An 8,239-nucleotide genomic window follows, 5' to 3' on the forward strand; every position below is an offset into this window, starting at 1 on the left:
CATCAGAATTCTTTAGGCGAGCGTTTGAATACTATTTATCTTTAGATTTCAAATTTATAATCTGATCCACCTCATATAATGAGACCACCACGGTTGTTGTTCGTCACGGACGTATGACGTGATTAAATTTTGACAACCATCATATCAATGCACTCAATGAAATCAATATATATGAGTGACATGAAAATTTAATCCAATGTGATCTTTGAATCATGCATATTTTTAAGTGGTCCAACTGAAAAGCTTTAGTGGGATAAAACTGAAGTTTGCAAATTCAATATTTGCATAAATTATATAAAAATGGTTATAACAATAATAACAACATGAACTTTATTTATGCATAAAATCATAACATAAATTATGTGTTTATAACAAAAACAAAAGTACACGTTTTAGACAGATTTATCACACAAATATTTCTTAATATCCGTGATTTTTGTTAAAGTTTTTATAGTAATAGGTTATAAATATAGCACATTTATGTTGCCAAACTATTGTGCAGCTTTAAACCATCACACCTTTTTGGGATCAAACCGCACATTTTCTTTTTGCAATATTTTTTTTAACCTTCTGATTCCAAAGGAAAAGGGTCTCGGGTAAGTTGGAGTTCAGTTATGAAATAAGTATAGTCTGATAAAAAATTGTTACAACCAAGAGTCAAACTTAAAATCTCTCAAACAATTTTTCATTTTGGTGGATCTCATTTACCACTTAAGGACAATCACTTGATTCATCTTCTATTTACAACTTCTATTTTGTTAAGAAATTGATGAAAAGCATTGCAAGATAATGTACAACATAGAAGAGTAGAGAGAAAAGGATAAAGGGAGAACAAGAGAGTGTATTGTATTGCTTCTCAAGTGTGTTCTTTACATTACAATATATGTCCTATTTATGGGACACAAATGAGCAAGTGAATGATCAAACCAATTAAGGACCACTAACCATACATTTACTAATGGGAGTTATAGGAAGGTGGAAGATTGAAGGACATGGACATCCACTAATATTCATAACATTCCCCCTTGGATATCCATCAAAGATATGCCTCATTAAAACCTTACTAGAGAAAAACCCGATGAGAAAAAAATTCTAGTGAAGGAAAATGAGTACAACATCCTTTTGTGTCATGATCTTCCTCATTAAAAACCTTACCAGGAAAATCTAGTGGGATAAAACCATGGTTAAGGGAAAAAGAGTGCAAAACACATTTTTGTCTCCCCCTCATAAAGACAACGAAGAAGTTTAAATAATCTTTTATACTAGTTACTCAAAATCTTTACTTGGCGATGACTCTGTAGAAAGATATGATCTATCTTCATACTCTTCTCCAAATTTGAGGCTCTTGAGATATCTTCATATTGAGTTGTTGAAAGAATCTCCTTTTAAAATTAGAAAACCGCAAGTTTCTTGTATGTATAAAATCATAATATTTAATAAAGAGCATTCTCCACTTCCTTGATGCGGTGTTAGCATTTTCAAACAATTGAGTGATATTGTTCTTTCTCTAAGGTACAAATTATATGCTTGACTTTGCTGCAATATATGTATTGATAAAACTAAAACACCACAATATATATAATAAGCATAATACATTAGTGTCCTCACTTGACCAATTCAAGTTGCTCATAATTTTCTTGAGGACATGATCCTTACTCACATCAAGTGACATCACAATCATTCTATTACATAATCAACTAGATTTGTTCATATCAATCTTTATAGGCTTAAATATGTATTTAATCCCTGCAATTAGGGGTCGTTTAAAAATTGGTCCATGTATTCGCTAATCCTAGCAAATTACCCTTGCAAACTTTAATCATTTAAAATTTCGTCCCTTGTCCCAGTTAATGACTGCCACGTCATTAATATGATGACGTGGCGCTGTTAATTGGTCAACCCACACGTGAAATGGCAGTTTTACCCCTATCTTCATTTTCTTCTCATTCCCTCTTCATTCTCCCCCTTCTGCGTTCTTTTCCTCCCTCAAAACACCACCTTCTCTCCAAATTTTCAACCAATCCAAATCATCACATACCAAAATTAAAACCAGCATTCCCATCATCTCATTGTCCTCTACAAAAGCCACAAATTTATTTGAAGATCCAAGAGGTTCCAATTTTGAGTGTTTCATTTCTCAAGAATTTTCCCAACACCTCTTGTAAAACGATATTGATCATCATCTTTCTTTTAATTACAGAAAAAAAAACGATCAAAGATATCTTGCTAGAAATCGGCTCTATGTCGTCGTGGTTTGTTTTACCTTCGTTGTCCCTCTCTAAAAATTCTTATACTGTTACTGATGTAGCTTACAAACACCAAAACTCACAACCCCAACGGAGATGCCGCCGCAACAAATTGAGCCGGATCCGGATCCGGATCGGAACCACCAGGCACGAAATCATCGTCAGGTAGCGTGAAGAAATCAATACATTAGAGTCCGGAATTGGTCACGAAATCAACGTAAACGTCTTCTCATCCTTCCGTTTCTTGAGTTTATCAGCTAAAATGGGTTTAACAATTATGAATAATGGGTTTATTAGAGTGATTCTGAATTGGGTTTATGAATGAATATGTATTGTTCAATTTGGGGTTTGTACTTATGAATCGGATTTGGGGTTAAATTTATTGCTTCTGCGTTGGTTTTTGACAAATTGAAGAAGATGAACAGTGCACCACCATATACATTGTTCAAAGGAAGAAGAAGAAGGATAGTGAGGGTATTTTTGTCCATTCGCATGCCATTTTGCCAATCTGATGATGTGGCAGTAATTAACTGGGCTCAGGGACGAAATTTTAAATGATTAGTAATTGCAAGGCTAGTTTGCAAGGATTAGCGAATACAGGGACCAATTTTTAAACGACCCCTAATTGCAGGGATTAAATACATATTTAAGCCATCTTTATATAACAAATTTTAGAATCTCGTCAAGAGTTCTAATAATATTTATACGATTATCAAAAAATTATTATAAGAAATTCATTTCCATATCCTTAAAATGGACAAATGATGTCATCTTTTCAATAACTTTGATAGTATGTCTTACGCAAATGAAATCCTTCAAGGAGTTTGATATAATCATCACTATCAAGTGAACCATACAAATATATTGTATCACATATTTCATATAATTTGAGCATTCCATGTGCTACCGAACTTAATCAAGTATGAAAAAGTTCTTGAATTCACTTCATGTGAATGTGTGTCTAAAGAATACATGCCTCTTAAAAATAAATGGTAGACAGTTACCAACAATTCACTTCAGGTGAACATATCAAACTCTATATATATGTATTCTACCATTATAATTCTCTTTTCGCGCGAAAAATCATATATATCCATTTAACTTCACATCTTCGAGTGTGTGGACTACAGGTCCAAAGAGTTTGATTTCACCTGCAGATATTTTCCTTTTCTATAATCTTTAATAGACTTGAATACATGATCCTCATTATTAATTATCACATATAGCGCTATATTATATCTAAAAACACGTTGATGTTGACTTCATTTCGGTTTCATCTTGTTCCATTGAGATCTTTCATTCATGACAAAATTTATTAATACTTCATAAGTTTCAGGTACCTGATTAGTTCTTCGGGAACTGAAAAATCAAATATGTTAGAAAACTCTTTTAGAGTTTCTATATCCTTGTTTGGGTTATCATTCATTTAAGCTCCTTTTCTTATTCAAGGCTTTTCATATTTGGAACCGATTGATCTACCATGCTCCAGGCACAGTTGAGACTCATTTGCATATTAGATTATCCAACAAGGACATCTATTTCATTTGGAGCATTAACAGCTGGTATTTGATTTATTTAACTTTGAAAATGAGTTATATCTTGAGGATCAAGATGAGACAATAATATTTCCTTTATTTGAACTTCAGGTTCATATTTTCAGCTGCTTATTATCTCCCCCTAATATTGGTAAATCAATTGATAATCAACCAACTGGACTGAAAATAAGTTGGCTCAACACAATTAATGATAGATGGAGATTCATATCAAATATATTTTCCCAATATTCTTTCAAGTTTTTTTGAAGGAATCTCAACAAGATTATTGATTTCCAAAATAGAGTTTATAAGACATGGTCTCATAACCAAACTAGAGTTTATAAGGTACGATATGATAAGTATCAATTATACAATTAACTTTAGACGTCTAAAGAATGGATCTTCAAGTCAATTTTTATGAGCATATGCTACTAGTTGTTCAATATCAATTGAGAAATGATACTTATCAAATGATTTCTGAAAAGTAAAATAAACTCTTAGTCAAACTTGTTGACATAATAATCTCCATTTCTTTTATCTAGTTTTTGCATCATAATAGATCTGGGATAACCCAACCGGTCTTGCCAACAATTTGTAAACTTCTAGTTTACAATAATATGTGCTTTCATTGCTATAATTATATAATATGTAAACTTCAGGTTTGTAATAATATGTGCTTCCATTGCACTAATATAAGTGCAGTCAAATCAAAGACATAAATAACTTTTCCACTACACTTATTTTCTCCAGATATAGAGATATAATATCTCCACTTTTTGTTAATATGATATCCATTTAGATGACTATCTTAAAACTCAATGAATTTTTTATGAGACTTAGATTAATATATTTCAATCTCAATGTGTAACTTTGTTCCTTCATGTAACAATATTATAAATCTTCAAGAGCCTTAATTGATCTTGTAGTTCTTCGGAAAATATATCACAAATGATCAAAATGAATCATTATTTAAGCACTCCTTCAGAGATTGTTTAATACACTCAGAGTGACATTTTGAAACATGATTTGTAAACATCTGGTTTACAATAATATAGATTAATTTATTTTAATCCATTTGAAACAATAACGAACAACAAAATAATTATGTTCAAATTAAATTATATAATAAATATTCGGGTTAATAGGTCTTTACCCCCTGTAAAATATTTTTTTTGATTTACCCCCTGTAAAATATTTTTGTTTTGAATTACCCCCTAATAGGCCAAACAAAAACGAAAATTTCTTGAAAAAAAAATAAAATTGGTTTTTGTTTGGCCTATTAGGGGGGTAAATCAAAACAAAAATATTTTAGAGGGGGGTAAATAAAAAAAAATATTTTACAGGGGGGAAAACCAGAAATGACCTATATTACAGGAGGGTAAAGACCTATTAACCCTAAATATTCTAAAGCCTTGAATCATCTTTTGCATTATCATAGATATATCAAATATAAAAAAAACTAAACACAATTTTTACAACAAATAAAACTTTATAAATCATACGCATTTATCAGCGAGTAATTTAGACATCACATATTGTCAGTAAGACATATTTCCAAGTTTGACATCTCCAAATTTTATATTATATGTAAGATCAAGATCGAATAAATTTATTTCGTAAGAAAATATACATATCTAACATATAATAATCTTAAAAGATTTAGAAGTAAATAAGAGAACGTCAATTCATAGAAGATGTTTCAAGAGTTATGTAGAAAAGAGTTTGTGCTTGCTTACCCTGTAGTAATTCAGGCCTTCTAGAAGTCTTTTGCAATAAGAAAGAAGAAAATCATAACCAAACTTAGATCGTAGAATAAGGAAACAATATTGCACGTTTCAATCCATATAATAGAAATATGACCGTATCAAGAAAATCATTGATCAAACACTAATTTCCATAACCACAACATTGGTTATATGAAACCAATAGTATGAACCATTCACTTCTGGGAATGACGTTCAATGTGACCTTTCACCATTTTGATCAAGAGCCAAATACAAATGTGACTAATCTATCAAAAATATTCTTGAAAATATTCAATTATTTTGCTACTTCAGGAGCATTTCGAATGACATAGAAATATACATATTGTCTCATATTTTCTTAGATTAAATAGATCTTATAAATATCAAGTTTTAAATGTGTTGTTCTTCATGAACTCAAACATAAACCTCTATCAACAATGACAAAGGAAATCACAATAGTTTTATTTCTTCAAAAACTATATATATCTCAAACCTTCATAAAGAAATTTGATTGTTTGCAATCCTTCAGGGACAATTCTATTGATCTTCATATATATTTAGTTCTTCAGAAATTATATTACACATGATCTTCATACTGATCAAGAACAATTCTTTTACGCAATCCTTCAGGGATACTTAATATTAAATTATTCAAAAATTTCTTATGATGAAAATCTTAAAGGAAGAAACGATCACAAATATCTAAGTAGTATGGCTTAAACATTAGTTATCATGTTAATGTACTGTAATATGCAAAAACTTAATTGACACACTCTTTCACATAATACATTACATATTTTTATGGATCAGACTTGGATATAATAATTGCTTACCTTTTGAGATTTCATATCATTAAGTTAAATCAGATTATTATTTGAGCTAAGCTCACTAGGACCATGCTCAACAATATATGTAAAACAAAGAGAGCGTGCATTCAGCTTGCAGATGGTCTTACTACAAAGAAAACAATTAATTGCTACACAATTTCAAGCTGACAGAAGCAATCCTAGCAGCACATTCAGCACACTGATGATGAGTAAATTTCGAGTGAATCCTAACAGTTTAATGTTTTGTTGGAAAACATTAAATTCACAGAATAATAGAAGAGGTAGTGGTGAAAAGCATTGGCCACAGCACTGCCATGTGAGGTTACTATAACTATCAAACAGGAATGGAAAAATTTCTTTAAAAAGTAATTTGGCAAATGTTTCTTTTTCAATCATCAAGAGAAGTTAAGGGAACACAAGTAAATTTTAAAAATGATGTTTAAGCATTCAAAGTAATGGTTATTATTCAATTTCTGAAAGAAAAAAAAACTTCGCATAATAAAAGCTTTATTATGGCTTTTTCTTGCAACATTTGGAAGAAAAATCAATAAAAGACTCACTAACAGTGAATGAATGGAAGGATGACAAGGAAACAAAACAAATAAGGATTTACATTAAAACAGTGATAAAAGAATAATACAACAAACAATACCAAAATAATAGGAATCAATTTTACCTCGGATTGTTTAGAGCTTCGTGCTGATAACATGTTTGAAGTTGATGAAAAGCATTGCAAGATAATGTATAACATAGAAGAGTAGAGAGAAAAGGATAAAGGGAGAACAAAAGAGTGTATTGTATTGCTTCTCAACTGTGTTCTTTACATTACAATACATGTCCTATTTATAGGACACAAATGAACAAATGAATGATCAAACCAATTAAGAATCACTAACCATACATTTACTAATGAGAGTTATATGAAGGTGGAAGATTGAAGGACATGGACATCCACTAATATTCATAACATATTTACAATTTTATTACTTGTATGAAGAAAAAAAAAACCTTTTAAAATCATGGCACTCATCTTGCAAGAATTTTTGAAAACACGACCACAATTTCAAACAAAAAACTAATATTAAAATTATGTATATGACAACATATACACACTGATATAATATTATAAATGCATCAATGATTTGAAATTTAAACTTAATTATAAAACAAAAATATATCAAATTGGGTTTTTTTTTAGATTACCCTCTCTTATTTAGAGGGTATTTTACCCTCTTATGATATCAACCAATCAAAATGTAATATACATTGGCAACATTAAATGTCATAAATGAGTCAATTTTTTTTTCTAAAAAAGGAATAAATTATAATCATAAAGTAACTTTTAATACTTTTAATTTTTATTTAATTATAGACATGATTACATTAGAGATCTTTTATCTTATTTATTTTTTACACTTGGGTCTTTTATCTTTATTTTTTTCGCTTAGATCTTTTATCTCTTATAAAAGCACATATACATCATTTTTCTCATTTTTTTATTAAAAAAATACATAATTTTATTTTTTAAAATATCTTTTTATTAAAAATAAAATAAATCCAGAAATATGATGAAGATGTTCATCATCTTCATCTTCTTTCTTTGAATCTTCATCATCTTCATTGAATCAAAAAAAATTCTACACAAATATATCTCAAAATATCATGAATTAATGTTATATTCACCTCAAATCTTCTTTTAAACACAAAAATCAAACCCCTATAGAGAAAGAGATTTAGTTTCATCACAAAAAAAAAAAATTAGTTATATAAATTGTCACGCCGTATATTATTATTATTATTATTATTTTCTAACTCAATATTCAAGCCCGACATAAAAATAACCCAAAAATTGATAGCAGCTTTGCACATCAATTTTGTTGTTTCCA

This window comes from Medicago truncatula, chromosome 2 (assembly GCF_003473485.1).
Source record: "Medicago truncatula cultivar Jemalong A17 chromosome 2, MtrunA17r5.0-ANR, whole genome shotgun sequence".
Lineage (NCBI taxonomy): Eukaryota > Viridiplantae > Streptophyta > Magnoliopsida > Fabales > Fabaceae > Medicago > Medicago truncatula.